General features: G+C 41.9%; 1 pseudogene; it reads left to right on the top strand.

Moving 5' to 3' along the window:
- Positions 1-589: 589 nt before the first annotated feature.
- Positions 590-18,767, top strand: LOC132658346 (craniofacial development protein 2-like; annotated as a pseudogene).
- The last annotated feature ends 345 nt before the right edge of the window (positions 18,768-19,112 follow it).

Genomic DNA, 19,112 nt, shown 5'->3' on the forward strand with positions numbered 1-19,112 from the left:
AACATCCCATGTGAACTTACAAAATTTTATTTTTTATATCAGCTCACTCACTCACATCACTCACTCAGCTGACTGTGGTTCTTTGTTTCCCAGGTAATGAGAAAGCCTCAAACTCAAATGCCTTCAGAAACGAAACAATTGTCATATAACAAGGAATGCATGTGACCATGGCAAACTGAAGGGTACATCTCCTACCCAAGGAACTCAATTCAATGATATTTAAAAATATGAAATAAGACAAAGAAAAAAATATCATAAGCCTATAGGTTGAAGTCAGCACCTCAACTGTCACTTGGATACTGCACAATTTCAGCATAGCTAGAACCTGTCCTGATTTATTCCTGTCTACTTCTGCTTTCCAAAGGTGACTCACAAAATGTGGTCCACTGGAGAAGGCAATGGCAAACCACTTCTGTATTCTTGCCTTGAGAACCCCATGAATAGTATGAAAAAGCAAAAAGATAGGACACTGAAAGATGAACTCCTCAGGTTGGTAGGTGCCCAATATGCTACTGGAGATCAGTGGAGAAATAACTCCAGAAAGAATGAAGAGATGGAGCCAAAGAAAAACTAACACCTAGTTGTGGATGGGACTGGTGATGGAAGCAAGGTCCAATGCTGTAAAGAGCAATATTGCATAGGAACCTGGAATGTTAGGTCCATGAATCAAGGCAAATTAGAAGTGGTCAAACAGGAGATGGCAAGAGTAAATGTCGACATTTGAGGAATCAGTGAACTAAAATGGACTGGAATGGGTGAATTTAACTCAGATGACTGTTATATCTACTACTGTGGGCAGGAATCCCTCAGAAGAAATGGAGTAACCATCATAGTCAACAAAAGAGTCCAAAATGCAGTATTTGGATGCAATCTCAAAAATGACAGAATGATCTCTGTTCATTTCCAAGGCAAACCATTCAATATCACAGTAATCCAAGCCTATGCCCCAACCAGTAACGCTGAAGAAGCTGAAGTTGAAAGGTTCTATGAAGACCTACAAGACCTTTTAAACTAACACCCAAAAAAGATGTCCTTTTCATTAGAGGGGACTGGAATGCAAAAGTAGGAAGTCAAGAAACAGGCAAATTTGCCCTTGGAGTACAGAATGAAGCAGGGCAAAGGCTAATAGAGTCTTGCAAAGAGAATGCACTGGTCATAGCAAACACCCTCTTCCAACAACACAAGAGAAGACTCTACACATGGACATCACCAGATGGTCAACACCAAAATCAGATTGATTATATTCTTTGCAGCCAAAGATGGAGAAGCTCTATACAGTCATCAAAAACAAGACCAGGAGCTGACTGTGGCTCAGATCATGAACTCCTTATTGCCAAATTCAGACTGAAATTGAAGAAAGTAGGGAAAACCATTAGACCATTCAGGTATGACCTAAATCAAATCCCTTATGATTATACAGTGGAAGTGAGAAATAGATTTAAGGGACTAGATCTGATAGACAGAGTGCCTGATAAACTATGGACGGAGGTATGTGACATTTTACAGGAGACAGAGATCAAGACCATCCCCAAGGAAAAAAAAAAAGCAAAAAAGCAAAATGGCTATCTGAGGAGGCCTTACAAATAGCTGTGAAAAGAAGAGAAGCAAAAAGCAAAGGAGACAGGAAAGATATACCCATCGAATGCAGAGTTCCAATGAATAGCAAGGAGACATAAGAAGCCTTCCTCAGTGATCAGTGCAAAGAAATAGAGGAAAACAACAGAATGGGAAAGACTAGAGCTCTCTTCAGGAAAATTAGAGATACCAAGGGAACATTTCATGAAAAGATAGGCTCAATAAAGGACAGAAATGGTATGGACCTAATGAAGCAGAATATTAAGAAGAGGTGGCAAGAATACACAGAAGAACTGTACAAAAAAGATCTTCACAACTCAGATAATCATGATGATGTGATCACTCACCTAGAGCCAGACATCCTGGAATGTAAAGACAAGTGGGCCTTAGGAAGCATCTCTATGAACTAGTGGAGGTGATGGAATTCCAGTTGAGCTATCTCAAATTCTAAAAGATGATGCTGTGAAAGTGCTGCACTCAATATATCAGCAAATTTGGAAAACTCAGCAGTGGCCACAGGACTGAAAAAGGTCAGTTTTTATTCCAATCCCAAAGAAAAAAGACTGCTCAAATAACTGCACAGTTGCACTCATCTCACATGCTAGCAAAGTAATGCTCAAAATTCTCCAAGCCAATTCTCCAATTCAACAATACATGAACCATGAAATTCCAGATGTTCAAGCTGGTTTTAGAAAAGGCAGAGGAAGCAGAAATCAAATTGCCAACATCTGCTGGATCATGGAAAAAGCAAGAGAGTTCCTGAAAAACATCTATTTCTGCTTTATTGATTATGCCAAAGCCTTTGACTGTGTGGATCACAATAAACTGTGGAAAATTCTGAAAGAGATGGGAATACCAGACTACCTGACCTGCCTCTTAAGAAATCTGTATGCAGGTCAGGAAGCAACAGTTGGAACTGGACATGGAACAACAGACTGGTTTCAAATAGGAAAAGGAGTATGTCAAGGCTGTATATTGTCACCCTATTTATTTAACTTATATGCAGAGTACATCATGAGAAATGCTGGGCTGGATGAAGAACAAGATGCTATCAAGATTGCTTGGAGAAATATCAATAACCTCAGAGATGCAGATGTCACCATCCTTATGACAGAAAGTGAAGAAGAACTGAAGAGCCTCTTGATGAAAGTGAAAGAGGAGAGTGAAAAAGTTGGCTTAAAGCTCAACATTCAGAAAACTAAGATCACAGCATCCAGTCCCATCACTTCATGGTAAATAGATGGGGAAACAGTGGAATAGTGGCTGACTATTTTATTTTTTAATTTTTTATGTTTTTTTAAATTTTCAAATCTTTAATTCTTACATGCATTCCCAAACATGAACCCCCCTCCCACCTCCCACCCCATAACATCTCTGTGGGTCATCCCCATGCACCAGCCCCAAGCATGCTGTATAGAAATATACCATGTTCATGGATCAGAAGAATCAATATAGTGAAAATGAGTATACTACCCAAAGCAATTTACAAATTCAATGGCTGACTTTATTTTGAGGAGGCTCCAAAATCACTGCTGATGGTGATTTCAGCCATGAAATTAAAACACACTTACTTCTTGGAAGGAAAGTTATGACCAACCTAGATAGCATATTCAAAAGCAGAGACATTACTCTGTCAACAAAAGTCCATCTTGTCAAGGCTATGGTTTTTCCAGTAGTCATGTATGAATGTGAAAGTTGGACTATAAAGAAAGCTGAGCACAGAACTGATGCTTTTGAAGTGTGATTTTGGAGAAGACTCTTGAGAGTCCCTTGGACTGCAAGGAGATCCAACCAGTCCATCCTAAAGGAGATCAGTCTTGGGTGTTCATTGGAAGGACTGATGTTTAAGTTGAAACTCCAATACTTTGGCCACCTGATGTGAAGAGTTGACTCATTGGAAAAGACTGTGATGCTGGGAAAGATTGAGGACAGGAGGAGAAGGGGATGATAGAGGATGAGATGTTTGGATGGCATCACCGACTCAATGGGCATGACTTTGGGTAAATTCCAGGAGTTGGGTGATGGACAGGGAGGCCTGGTGTGCTGGAGTTCACGGGGTTGCAAAGAGTTGGACATGACTGAGCAACTGAACTGAGCTGAACTGACGGTGACTGAGCAACTGAACAACAAAGGTCACTAATGGAAACTTTTAAAGGCTTTAATTAAGAATAGTCAATACCTTATTGAGCCCCAACTTAGTAGTCATGTATGGATGTGAGAGTTGGACTATAAAGAAAGCTGAGTGCTGAAGTATTGATGGTTTTGAACTGTGGTGTTGGTGAAGATTCTTGAGAGTCCCTTGAACTGCAAGGAGATCCAACCAGTCCATCCTAAAGGAAATCAGTCTTGAATATTCATTGGAAGGACTGAGGCTGAAGCTGCAACTCCAATACTTTGGCCACCTGATGCAAAGAACTGACTCCTTGGGAAAGACCCTGATGCTGGAAAAGACTGAAGGCAGGAGGAGAAGGAGATGACAGAGGATGAGATGGCTGGATGGCATCACCGACTCAATGGACATGAGTCAAAGCAAGCTCCAGGATTTGGTGATGAACATGGAGGCCTGGCATGCTGCAGTCCATGGGGTCACAAAGAGCTGCACAAGACTGAGAGACTGAACTGAATTCAGCCTCAGCTCTAGGTCCTAAAGACCCAGAGATAACTAAGACAAATCCTCAGCAAGGTCCCAAATGCAATTTGATACTCTCAACATAATTGGTTCAGATTCCTATCTCCTGTCCCCTCATTCATCAGAGACACTTTATAACATTGCTGGACAAACACATTTTTCCCTTCCTTAAAGGTTGTGTGATGCCTATAAGACTCATTTCTTCTATCATATTAGAAAGCTGTTCATACCTTTACCAGCTCCTGCCTCCCCACGTCTCCCCCTCTTCGTTCTCCTCCACTTCAGTCCCCGAGCACCTGCAAAGCCTGGCTCCCATCTCTGACTGCACCTTGTGCACCATGCCCCCAGCAGAGTCCCTGGCACACCATTTGCTTTTCATGTGCTTAATGATTTCTACTGAGTTGTGTTGGCCTGGAATTCTGGTTAACGTTCCTGATCTTTCTCTTTGTGAGTCTCCTGATATGGTTCTTTGGACGTAAACCCAAGGTTCAGAGGTTCTGCCTGCTGTTTGGTTTGGCATGACATTTTGATTTTGCTTTTCCTTTCTGTAAGCAGAGTGCCCTGTACTGTTCTCTCCCCCATAAACAAATGTTTCTACACGAAGATGCAATTTCTTTTCTGCACTTTCAGCTCCTCAAGCTTGTGATTTTTTCCTAGTTCTTTTCATTTTGTCCCATCTTCTTGTTACTTATCATTCCCCTGATACTTTAGAAAGTAAATTTATGAAGAGCTTCTCTTAGAAAGGTGAGAAATTTAGAGTGTAAAAGTGAATAGTAGAAGAGAAGAGAAGGAACTCATGCATTAGAGACCTCATCTTTACAAAAAACTCAATCCCCATCAACCATTAAAAATTATCAATAGAAAGATTTTAGCTGCAGAACAGAAGTCCTTCCTATATCTAGCTCATTTGCCCCACTCTGTTCCCCTATTTTCAGTCTTCAAATTATGTTTTTCTTTCATCAGAGAAAATATCCATTTATGTGATAGATCATTTTTAGCCACTTAATTCTTATGTAAGAAGCAGCTCTCAATTTTCTCTAAACATTTATTTCTTACACAATTTCCACTCTGAGTTTTCATTTTAATTAGCAAAGTCCGTCCTCGTTCCTGCAACCATAGGACCATTCCAACCACCTGTACATTCGGCTTAGCCAATACAAGCACTTCTTTTCCTTCTCACTCATTTCTTTCTCTCTAGATTCTCAAAGGGCACAGTGTTTATGGCTCACCAGACAACACTGCCTTTAGGAATAACATTTTAAAAGTATAAGTAACCTAATTTGTTGTTGTTTCGTTGCTTAGTCATGTCCAACTTAGTGACCCCATAGGCTGTCTATGGTATTTTCCAGACAAGAATACTGGAGTGGGTTGCCATTTCCTTCTCCAAAATAACCTAATTAAACTCTGTACACTTCTTTTTTTGACTTTTTACTTTGTCTTGGGGTATAGCCAATTACCAATGTTGTGACAGTTTCACATGGACAGTGAAGGGACTCAGCCAAACATATAAATGTATCCATTCTCCCCCTAAACTCCCCTCCCATCCAGGCTGCCACATAACACTGAGCAGAGTTCCATGCGCTATACAGTAGATCCTATCCATTTTAAATATAGCAGCAAAACATCATATACTTTTGAATCTGTTTTCTAAATACATATTAAATTTCAGGGGTGAAAAAGAAAAGTCAAAATCCAACTTATTCCCACTCATTTTGATTTTACATATTTTTCCTTTGCTGAAATTCTAGCATTACAACACTTTGTAAATATGGGATGACGCGCACTCTCAGAGGCTAGTCAGATTTGTCATTCATGCTTCTGACCTGATTACTAAATTATGCCTGCAATAATAGTCTATTTCGATTATTTCAAAATGAAACACTTAAAATCACAATTCATTTTGTTACTAAGTGAATATGAGTAAATCATAAATATGAATAGCACTGGAAGCCCAGGCAATTCCAATTTTTCCCAAATCATCATCCACCTCACCCCAAGTCCATTGTTTAACATACTTTCCACAACCATTATTCTGTGATGATTTGGTTCCAAGGCTGAGGGGAAACTCTATTCAACTCTTCTTGGAGGAAGGCTACCACGTGAATTCCTAAGGGAAACACATTTAGAGTTCCAGTTTGGACTGTAGCAAATGCGTCCACATTTCCACAGCTGTAAACTTCAGCTCTGCTCTGACATCAAGAAGAAACATGTGAAAAGATGGGTTAGCATAGGGACTGCTCTGGTGGCCCAGTGACTAAGATGGGTTAGCACTGGCAGTAGGGCTAGGGAAGAGGGAAGTGTCCGGCATGAGGTGGACTGGGTGTGAGTGACCACAAGATTTGGTCAGTTGGCTCAATAGAATAAGGAAGTTCCTGAGGTCAGGGAGAATAGGGAACTCCAAGACAGCTGCAAACAGGAAGTGTACACGAAGGATGTTTACAGAGTGCATGTTCATAAGTAAGAGAATATGCCTCTGTTTGATCATAAATAGTTATTATGAAATACCATGGGACTTTTCTAAGGAGAAAACTGCAACCACCTGCTCTAGCCTGAAATTCTTGTATAGTCCTGGCTTCGTGGGAATTTGCCTGGCTTTTTGTGGCTGCCATCCAAAACTGGGACCACAGAGTCAAAGCTAAATATAAGCTAAAATTAAATTACTTCCCTTCTTTGTTTTTGTAGGTCTGCTGAATGAGGACATTTTAGCAGTGATTTTATATTCATCAGCAGAATGGAAAGTCACCTCAAGTCAATCATAGTCATAATGAAAATCCCAAGACATCCCTGCATATTTTGCCACAATCCCCTATATTCAGTTGGGATAAAATACAGGATCTCTAGTGACATAACAATACTATGTGTTCAGTCGCTCAATTGTGTCTATGTGATCCCGTGGACTGTAGCCCACCAGGCTCCCCTGTCCATGGGATTTTACAGGAAAGAATGCTGGAGCAGGTTGCCATTTCCTACTGCAGAACATAATAATACTATAAAGAGAGGTAAATGCACTTTAGCTCTCGATGTGAATGGATATTGATGGCAGAAATGTATGAGTCGATGTTCAGTAGCTTCCAAAGAACAATATCTAAATTTCTATCTACAAAAACAGACTTTTAAGGATTAAACTTCAAGCTCTTTTAACTTTTTTCATATTTATATAAAAACTATTTCTCTAGAAATAACCAAGGAAAAACACAAGTATTTTCAAAGGGAAGAGACTCATGAGCAACACTTCCAAAAAATGGAGAGTGAGGGAGTTTGTTAAGTATGGACGTGTTAGAAGATTGAACGGAGAAGTATTTAGAAGAGAATAGAGTCAGTGACTCTAAATCTTTCTTAAACTCCTACCTACGATCCACAGTTACACTTTTTGCTTCATGGGGAGCTCCAGTACTTTGGCTACCTGATGCAAAGAGCCGATCGGGGAAAAGACCCCAATACTGGGAAAGATTGAAGGCAAAAGGAGAAGAGTGTGGCAGAGGATACGAAGGTTAGATAGTATCACCAACTCAATGGACATGAGTTTGAGCAAACTCTGGGAAATAGAGAAGGACAGGGAAGCTTGGCATGCTGCAGTCCATTGGGTGGCAAAGAATCGGACATGAGTTAGCAACTGAACACCAGCAGTAATAGTTCATCCTCCAGAAGCATGCAAGCCTTCCCACCAATTTTTATAGTTCTTTGTATCTAGTCCCAGTTTAAGAATAGATGCAGGCATATAACAAAACCAAGGTTGTTTCCAGCACAGCCAGTAATTTTCTGTGAACAATCCCAGGCAAGTTTAACTCTCTTCATAAGAACCATAACATATTCAATTGTACCAACCAGTTCTTCCTACTGCGGGTGAGCTCTCATGATAAAAAAGGAGGAAGAGAAAATTAAATTTTGAGCATATTATTTATCAAGGAGAAATATTCCCATAGGTTGTAGCTATTTCAAAGTGCCACATAGAACAATTACCAATAACACCTGTCTGGTAAAAGAAAACTTTTACCAAGAAGAGACACCAGTTATTAGACCCTTCTACCACTTACGTGCCATATTTTTACAAATCAGTAGTCCTCTATGATATGGTCCATGAGGGATTCTAAGATGCATTTCTTTGAAATAGTTAAAAAATTTATTCATTTACAAAATACAAACAGGCCCACAAACAATCACAAAAGAGGGTGGTATGTTAAGTGGGAAGATGAGGATTCCTCAGACACACAATAAACACCCAATGTAAACTAATAGAAGAGGAGGGTTAGGGAGACTTTCCTCGGGGTGAATAGGAGTGTGGGATCCTAAAGGACCAGAAAGAAGGGATTGGATCCTTCCTTGGCTGAAGGCCTTAGGAAGAGAGGACAAGTGCAGGGCACATTCTAGGTACCAAAAGAAATGGATGCAACATCAATGGTGGACAGAAACATGGACAAAGGGGAAAGAAGGAGAGATGGTACTTGCTATCATAGTTATCTTCCCAGTCATAGTTTTTCCAAACAGGATGGAAATGCCAAAGATGTGGTTGGGGAAATAAGGGAAGACCAGATTTGACAGGGCTAGACCTAGTATCAGGTTTTTTTACAAGAATTTTGTTTTGCTCAGGGGGAAACAAATTAAGCCACTTTAAAACTTATAGCTTCTGAACCTTCCTCCCACCTCCCATCCCATCCCACCCCTCTAGAACACCAGGTTTGAATTCCTAGCATTATACGGCAAAGACGGAAGGGACATATGTATGCTTATGGCTGATTCATACTGATGTATGGGCGAAACCAACACAAGATTGTAAAGCAATTATCCTCCAATTAAAAGTAAATAAATTTTTTTTTAAACTTACAGCTTCTGGAACAAAAGAACTGCATCTCAGGACTATCACTCCAATTGCACTGGAGATTAGCATTAGTCCAGGAGAAAGGAGGTAGTGAGTGTTAGGCCTGAGTGAACTCTGGGAGTTGGTGATGGACAGGGAGGCCTGGCGTACTGCGATTCATGGGGTGGCAAAGAGTCGGACACGACTGAGCGACTGAACTGAACTGAACTGATAGTAGAGACAGAAACAAATGGATGGAACTGAGATACGTTTAAGAAGTAGACTCAGAAGGACATGGTGAGGGCGGGGCTGTGAGATTGAAGGAAGAGGGAATTAGGTTGGGGATACAGCGAGATACAGGAGATAAGAAATAGAGATACAGGATAAGAGTGGTTAATTAGGAGATTGACAGTGAGAGAGAAGTCAGGTGTGCAGAGAGAAAGGAGGGTGTTGACAAAGATCATATTTAAATACACTGAGTATCCTCTGAGATGTTGCCTTCAAGGACTCAGACAAGATTTCCAAGATGGACCTTAGAAGAAAGATATCAGCAGAGAGGATTCATGGGTTGCGCTTAGTCGCTCAGTCATGTCCAACTCTTTGCGATCCCATGGACTGTAACCCGCCAGCTTCCTCTGTTCATGTAGGTTCTTCAGGAAAGAATAATGAAGTGGGTTGTCATGCCCTCCTTCCAGGATCTTCCAGGTCCAGGGATCAAACCCAGGTCTCCTGCGTTGCAGGTGGATTCTTTATCGTCTGAGCCACCACTGATGGGTTAGATTTGATCATTTTGCTGAAAGAGCTCTTAAAAGATTGGACCCTGGATTAGGTAAAAAGTAGGCCCTTTTCAGTCATAGTTTTCCCTATTTGGAGTTGTTTTTTTTTTTCAAGTATAAGGATTGGGGTGTGTGTGAGTATGTGTGTGTGTTCTGACAGCCAGAAAATAAATTACATTGCAAATTTTTTTTTTGTAATTCTAATGTCATTCAAGAGGAATACCATCACCGGAAATATTAAAGGCAATATTGTCTAATAGGCACTTGCCTAGGACTTGCTCAACTTGAAAATAAATACAAAAAGAAATATGTAGGTTAATTACTGTACCAACCAAAATAATGTTTTCCCTTTATTGTTTCTGAGGAATCAGACTATGGGACAGCATTCAAGGAAAGATTTTATCTTCTTTGTTCATTCAGACTTTTCTTCAAGATCCTAAATTCACCATTTTAACTTTTTCCTTACTGCCATTTGCTATCGTAATACTCCTCTTCCTTTCTTTTTCCTGCCTTCCCTCACAATCTCTCTCGCTCAAAAAAGAAAGAAAGGAAAAAGCCTTTTCAATGTGCTAAGGGGTGTTGTTTGTGGTGTGGAGCTGTCAATCAATGAACAGTTTTTCTAAAATAGACTATTTTCTGTGCAACTAGACTGGATACCCCCTCCACTGGACACTGACCTGTCTCCTATCACATTCTAGGCTTAAAACTGAGCATTTTTTAGACATCTTTCCAGAATGAATGAAATGGACAATAAAAGGACAACGTGAGATTCTTCAGAGGTACAAAGAGAGAGAAAGGAGATGGAATGCGTTCCTGCCATTCCCAAAGAAACCTCCTTGTAGAGCTTATATACAAAACTGAATTCTTCTGCAGAAGCATGAGAACGAGACAGCAGTTAGAGCTGATGAGGCAATCGAACTGAAAGAGGGTTTTGTTTTTGTTTTTCCCCTCTCTGTCAAGGTACATGTTTCTACTTTCCTGGGAGCCTTTCATTTTCTAAATATATGCCACCACACCCCATCTAAGTACAATCTCATGTCAACTTCCGTCAGGCAGTTGCCACAAGTGGTCCAGTTCCATCCAAGACGAGCTGAAGCACAATGGAGAAGTCAGAGAAGTCAGAAAGGAAACACAGTCATCTGAAGCTGATGGGTTTCTCTTGTAAGGTTTACAAAAATATGTGACAATGTAATTATATTGTCAGAGCCCCTCCCTGGAAAGTCTGTGCTAGGGAAGTGCTCTGAAGCTTAATCTTTACAATAATCTGCTTCCTTTTCCTCACATGTGTAACAGGGATAATATTGATCAAGCTTCTTGAAAGGATTGAGTGGGGAAGATTCACACAAACACTTTGAAATGAAAGGCTCCTGGGAAACTAGATACATGTACCCTCGACATAGGAACTTGGAAGATTTGCCCGCAAACCTATCATCTCAGTGAATGTAAAAATCAGTCTCTTCTGGTTTATTCCCATCAGTGCTTTCTTTCTTTTCCTTTTATCCTAACTCTTACATAGAATTCTGGTATCTCTTTCCTCCACTTGGCTTATATTTCGTTTATTTTCCCAGGGTTCATTTCCTGTATTTTCTGTTCTTTTTTTTAAACTCCCTTGAGCTCCTTCCCTCCCCCGATCAACTCGCAACTCCTATGTTTTGTGTCCACTGGTATGACCACCGGGTCTTCCCTGGTGGCTCATCAGTAAAGAATCCGCCTGCAATTCTCCTGCCTGCAGGAGATGCAGTTTTGATCCCTGGGTTGGGAAGATCCCCTGGAGGAGGGCATGGCAACCCACTCCAGTATTCTTACCTGGAGAATTCCACGGACAGAGAAGCCTGGTGGGCTACAGTCCATAGGGTAGCAAAGAATCAGACACAACTAAGCGACTTAGCGCGCATGCGTGCATAGCTGCTGGTAGCCACAGAGCTGCTCCTATAGCTTTTCCTAAACTGCTTTCCGTATCTTTAAAACTCATCAATCCAGGAGAGATAGGCAAGCCACGTGAGGCTTCACTCTCCAGATGGGGTTTCAGGGTGACCCTGTCTGATCACCAGGCTCACCTTATGAAATACAACCTCTGATGAAATTCATGGAGAGCAAAAATCCCTGCTCAGCATGGGGCAACGGGTGATGGATGGGCCGGTGATGATGGATAGCTCCTCTTTCACCCTCAGTCCATGAATTCTGGTTCAGGAGACTCCCCTAGCAGGCGCTGGATTGTCCCAGAGATAACAGCACTCAGTCGGGAGCTGGGTTGAAGGCTTATTGCTTGCTTAGGGATAGCTACTGCCCTCATTACTCAGTAAAGCAAATTACTGCTGACGCTATAATGTTTTAGTTCATTCCAGTGGTTTTTAAATTAAACAGACAGCTTGGCATATGGATCAAGATTCCAAGCACTGTAAAAAAAAAAAAAAAATCTCTTCTACAGTATGGACAAAACACAGAATTAAAGGGGAAGATTTATATATAGAAGCTTAATAATCCTCCTTGTCATCTGTTCATTCTTTGGGGGAAATAATCTTAATCCTGCATAGTTGATTTTTTTTTTTTAACTACACGACCCTTTTTTGGTATTAGGAAATGAATCTGAAATCTAAATATGAAAAAAAAATGGGTGACTTTAATATGCCTGCTAACCTTGTCTCATTAATCCTTATGGTGCTTCTGAAAGATGTATGGAATGTATTTTTATCTCCATTTCATGAAATGTGGAACTAAGATATCCCAAAGCTCTTTAACATACTTAAGATCACACAGCGGCTCAGTAATAAAGTCAGAAGTAAGAGCCAGCTTTTCTAACAAGAAGGCTCTGACAATTAATCAGAAACACAGCAAGCCTGCTCTTTGATGACTAGAAATTTCATCCGAAACCAGATGATGAGGTGAGAAGAATGACATTGCCACAACTGGTGGTTACGTTGTTTCTTTGGGAGACTGTCAGTCCCCAAACTGGCAACATAACATGCAGACCCTGCTTAAATTTGGTACATCACAGCAAAGATAATGACTCCCAAAAATTTTTATAAAGAAAATCTTATCCTACTTTATGTATTTCATTTATAAAATTCAGGAGTCATTCCTATGGGAAACAGAATCCATAGACCCCAGTGGAAACAGAAGTTTCAATGAATAGCTCAAGATTAGGTAAGAAGACAGTCAAGTATCTGGGAAATTGGACTCCGTCACTTCCTAGAGCTTCTGTTTCCTTGTTCTGGAACTGACACTTGTTGTTGTTTAGTCCTCAGTCGAGTCCGACTCTTTGTGATCCCCATAGACTGTAGCCCGCCAGGCACCTCTGTCCATGGATTTTCCCAGGCAAGAATACTGGATTGACCGGGTTGCGATTTCCTCCTTCAGGGGATCCTCCAGACCCAGAGATCAAACCCGTGTCTTCTGCATTGCTACAGGATTCTTTACTGCTAAGCCACCAGGGAAGCCCTGGAACCAACAATGCAAAGTAGAAATAATTATACTACATGGAACAGATGTGACAAAAATCACCCTTTGTATTCCCTGTGCTTGGCCTGATGAGCAGGTATTTAATACATAATTATTGACTATGAAGGGGGTGGAATATGTATTCAATAAATAATCAATGATATTCAAATGGGCTGCTATCACTCTGCACAACACATTTCCACCTGCAGATGATACTGATGTACTTGGAGTTCTTTCCACTGCCTAACACATTTCCAACCGAGAGAGTTCTTCCATCTAACTTCAACAAGAATTCCCCATCTCTATAATACCAAGGTTTTACACTTGTGACTACCATCACATCACTTTAATTGAACTGATAACCGCTAATTCAGTGGTTTTCCAAATGTATTAAGTATAAGTCAAGGCTATGGTTTTTCCAGGGGTCATGTATGGATGTGAGAGTTGGACTGTGAAGAAGGCTGAGCGCCAAAGAATTGATGCTTTTGTACTGTGGTGTTGGAGAAGACTCTTGAGAGTCCCTTGGACTGCAAGGAGATCCAACCAGTCCATTCTAAAGGAGATCAGCCCTGGGATTTCTTTGGAAGGAATGATGCTAAAGCTGAAACTCCAGTACTTTGGCCTCTTCATACAAAGAGTTGACTCACTGGAAAAGACTCTGATGCTGGGAGGGATTGGGGGCAGGAGAAGAAGGGGACGACCAAGGATGAAATGGCTGGATGGCATCACTGACTCGATGGACGTGAGTTTGAGTGAACTCCGGGAGATGGTGATGGACAGGGAGGCCTGGCGTGCTGTGATTCATGGGGTCGCAAAGAGTCGGACACGACTGAGTGACGGAAATGAACTAAACTGAACTGAATCACCTGGGAACATGTTATACGTGGATTCTCAGGTCTCTAGCAATTTTGGTTCAGATGGGAGGGCAGAACTCAGCATTTAAGCAGGAACCTCAGAGGGTTTTGATACAGATGGTCCAAGGACCATTCTTAGAGAGAAAACAAAAATCTATATATTGGCCCTATCCCAGAAATAAAAAAAAATGGAGATTCAGAAAAGATTCTTGCCCAAGCTAACTCATTCATTCCATCATTCAGTCATTTGACAAATACCTACTATGAGTATAGATGATCAGACCCTCCTGATAGGGGCAAAACTGAAACCTGGTCTGTTCCCCAGTCCATTCTACTTCAAATCTTGCAGCCAGGTGTTATGGAAATTCCAAACAATACACAAGACTGGCTGGAGTGAACTCAGGAAACGCTTCATGAAACAGGCAAAATCTGGACAGAATTCTAGCCATCCAAATACAGAGAAAGGAACTGAGCCAGCAAAGATATTAATAATAAATGGCAGGTGTCCAGCACCTCCACTTGCCCTCAGAGGACCAGGAGAGTGAGGCAGAGAAAGTGCAAGGGTGATACAGCTCAGGAACCCCACTTGGCGTATTTCAGGAGACCTCAAAGCCTTACCTTGTGAATCTCTTGGGCAATTCTCACTGCTACACCCAAGTCTGTCAGGATTCCCATTGAACAGAAGAATGCCACCAGCAGTGGCCCCAGCTCTCCATACCCAAGTACTCTTGAGTCTCCATTGTCAGCCTTCTTCTAAGCACCTCTCTTCCCTCAGGCTTTTCAGCAGAAATAACCTCTTCCTCACAAACAACTTATTGATGCAGAAAAACAGGGAATATGATAGAAAGGGCTGCATGCAAAAATCAAACAAGAAGTATAAATATGATCTGGGATAATTCCTCAGGATCCAGGGACCTCAGAAGGAGGAAGAGAAATACTCATCAAGATGCAGAAGCATGGGTGGTTTCTCTGGGCACTTTGGTTCTCAGCCTGGGCTGTAGAATCACTTACGGAACTTTTGAAAAAACACCGAGGCCTTGGCATCCCTGTGACCACTGGAATCAAGAGTCCTGAGGTGGAGTCCAGACATCAGTACATCCTGAAATCTCATTGGGTGTTTCCAGTATGCACCCAAGAGGCTGTGAACCACGGATCTAATAAAACAGAGCTTGAGAAAAACTAATACAGTGTAAGCATGTTGGGACCAATGAGGTGAGATTCAGCAGCTGGCTGTAAATAGAGTGACTCCAGCCTGGGACTAAGAGGTCTGGAATAAAGGCATAAGTAGTCCAAGGAGTATGGGCTTCCCAGGTGGCTCAGTGGTAAAGAATCCACCTGCCAATGCAGGAGACAGGTTCAGTCCGAGGGTTGGGAAGATCCCCAGAGAAGGAAACAGCAACCCACTCTAGTATTCTTACCTGGGAAATCCCATGGACAGAATAGCCTGGTAGGCTACAGGCCATGCTGCTGCGGCTGCTGCTAAGTCGCTTCAGTCATGTCCAACTCTGTGTGACCCCTAGACGGCAGCCCACCAGGCTCCCCTGTCCCTGGGATTCTCCAGGCAAGAACACTGGAGTGGGTTGCCATTTCCTTCTCCAATGCATGAAAGTGAAAAGTGAAAATATAAGTCGCTCAGTCATGTCCAACTCTTCGCGACCCCATGCACTGCAGCCTACCAGGCTCCTCCGCCCATGGGATTCTCCAGGCGAGAGTACTGGAGTGGGTTGCCATTGCCTTCTCCAATGCATGAAAGTGAAAAGTGAAAGTGAAGCCGCTCAGTCGTGCCCGACTCTTAGCGACCCCATGGACTGCAGCCCACCAGGCTCCTCCACCCATGGGATTTTCCAGGCAAGAGTACTGGAGTGGGGTGCCATTGCCTTCTCCGGCTACAGGCCGTGGCATCATAAAAAGTCAGACACAGCTTAGTGACTGAACAACAACAAATCCAAGGAGTGCAGGTTATAACTGTGAGGCAGTCAGTCTGAGAGCAATGCTTAGATCTTGCCTGTGGAGGACCTGAGTGGTAAGCAATGTGTGCCAGGCTAGAGAAGTCTGACCTTATAAATAGATCCATGAATCTATTAATATTACTATCTCCACTTGTCCAATAAGGCAAATGAATCATGCACAGGTAAAACTGCCCAAAGCTCTTATTGCAGCAATTGTCGAAAAATGAATAAATGATTGCCAAATCAAACTGATTTCGATACAGGCTGTAGAATATGTTTGGTTGAATTGTAAGACATCACCATTTTTGTAGGTTATAAATAGTTGAATACAGGAAATTTCACAAGGCTTAGCCTAATACATTCCCATCCAATCTTGTCTCTAGGTTGTTTCTTATTCACATATTTATTCAGAAAGTCTAATTGTATCTTGGCCAGGAAGTCCTCTGTGTGTGAATTATCAGTCACTCAGTCATGTCCAACTCTTTGAGACCCCATGTACTGTAGCCCAGCAGGTTCCTCTGTCCATGAAATTTCCTAGGCAAGAATACTGGAGTGGGTTGTCATGCCCTTTTCCAGGGGATCTTCCTGATCCAGGGACTGAACCCCAGTCTCTTGCATCTCCTGTAATGCAGGCAGATTCTTTACCACTACAGTTCAGCTCAGTTCAGTCTCTCAATCGTGTCCGACTGCGACCCCATGAATCGCAGCACGCCAGGCCTCCCTGACCATCACCAACTCCCGGAGTTCACTCAGACTCACGTCCACCGAGTCAGTGATGCCATCCAGCCATCTCATCCTCTGTCGTCCCCTTCTCCTCCTGCTCCCAATCCCTCCCAGCATCAAAGTCTTTTCCAATGAGTCAACTCTTCACATGAAGTGGCCAAAGTACTGGAGCTTCAGCTTTAGCATCATTCCTTCCAAAGAAATCCCAGGGCTGATCTCTTTTAGAATGGACTGGTTGGATCTCCTTGCAGTCCAAGGGACTCTCAAGAGTCATCTCCAACATCACAGTTCAAAAGCATCAATTCTTCAGCGCTCAGCCTTCTTCACAGTCCAACTTTCACATCCATACATGACCACAGGAAAAACCATAGCCTTGACTAGACGGACCTTAGTCAGCAAAGTACTGTCTTTGCTTTTGAATATGCTATCTAGGTTGGTCATAACTTTTCTTCCAAGGAGTAAGCGTCTTCTAATTTCATGGCTGCAGTCACCATCTGCAGTGATTTTGGAGCCCCCAAAAATAAAGTCTGACACTGTTTCCACTCTTTCCCCATCTATTTCCCATGAAATGATGGGACTGGATGCCATGATCTTTGTTTTCTGAATGTTGAGCTTTAAGCCAACTTTTTCACTCTCCTCTTTCACTTTCATCAAGAGGCTTTTTAGCTCCTCTTCACTTTCTGCCATAAGGGTGGTGTCATCTGCATATCTGAGGTTATTGATATTTCTCTCTGCAATCTTGATTCCAGCTTGTGTTTCTTCCAGTCCAGCGTTTCTCATGATGTACTCTGCATAGAAGTTAAATAAGCAGGGTGACAATATACAGCCTTGACATACTTCTTTTCCTATTTGGAACCAGTCTGTTGTTCCATGTCCAGTTCTAACTGTTGCTCCTGACCTGCATACAGATTTCTCAAGAGGCAGGTCAGGTGGGCTGATATTCCCATCTCTCTCAGAATTTTCCGCATTTTGTGATCCACACAAAGGCTTTGGCATAGTCAATAAAGCAGAAATAGATGTTTTTCTGGAACTCTCTTGCTTTTTCCATGATCCAGAAGATGTTGGCAATTTGATCTCTGGTTCCTCTTCCTTTTCTGAAACCAGCTTGAACATCAGGAAGTTCATGGTTCGTGTATTGCTGATGGCTGGCCTGGAGAATTTTGAGCATTACTTTACTAGCGTGTGAGATGAGTGCAATTGTGCAGTAGTCTGAGCATTCTTTGGCATTGCCTTTCTTTGGGATTGGAATGAAAACTGACCTTTTCCAGTCCTGTGGCCACTGCTAAGTTTTCCAAATTGTTGGCATATTGAGTGTAGCACTTTCACAGCATCATCTTTCAGGATTTGAAATAGCTCCACTGGAATCCCATCACCTCCGTAGTGATGCTTTGTTTGTAGTGATGCTTTCTTTGTAGTGATGCTTTCTAAGGCCCACTTGACCATTATATCTACTACTGTGGGCAGGAATCCCTCAGAAGAAATGGAGTAGCCATCATGGTCAACAAAAGAGTCTGAAATGCAGTACTTGGATGCAATCTCAAAAATGACAGAATGATCTCTGTTCATCTCCAAGGCAAACCATTCAATATCACGGTAATCCAAGTCTATGCCCCAACCAGTAATGCTGAAGAAGCTGAAGTTTAACAGTTCTATGAAGACCTACAAGATCTCTTAGAACTAACACCCAAAAAAGATGTCCTTTTCATTATAGGGGACTGGAATGCAAAAGTAGGAAGTCAAGAAACACCTGGATTAACAGGCAAATTTGGCCTTGGAATGCAGAATGAAGCAGGGCAAAGACTAATAGAGTGTTGCCAAGAAAATGCACTGGTCATAGCAAACACCCTCTTCCAACAACACAAGAGAAGACTCTACACTTGCACATCGCCAGACGGTCAACACCGAAATCAGATTGATTATATTCTTGGCAGCCAAAGATGGAGAAGCTCTATACAGTCATCAAAAACAAGACCAGGAGCTGACTGTGGCTCCGATCATGAACTCCTTATTACCAAATTCAGACTCAAATTGAAGAAAATAGGGAAAGCCGCTAGACCATTCAGGTATGACCTAAATAAAATCCCTTATGATTATACAGTGGAAGTGAGAAATAGATTTAAGGGCCTAGATCTGATAGATAGAGTGCCTGATGAACTATGGAATGAGGTTCGTGACATTGTACAGGAGACAGGGATCAAGACCATCCCCGTGGAAAAGAAACACAAAAAAGCAAAATGGCTGTCTGGGGAGGCCTTACAAATAGCTGTGAAAAGAACAGAAGTGAAAAGCAAAGGAGAAAAGGAAAGATATAAGCATCTGAATGCAGAGTTTCAAACAACAGCAAGAAGAGATAAGAAAGCCTTCTTCAGCGAT

This window comes from Ovis aries, chromosome 1, assembly GCF_016772045.2.
Source record: "Ovis aries strain OAR_USU_Benz2616 breed Rambouillet chromosome 1, ARS-UI_Ramb_v3.0, whole genome shotgun sequence".
NCBI lineage: Eukaryota > Metazoa > Chordata > Mammalia > Artiodactyla > Bovidae > Ovis > Ovis aries.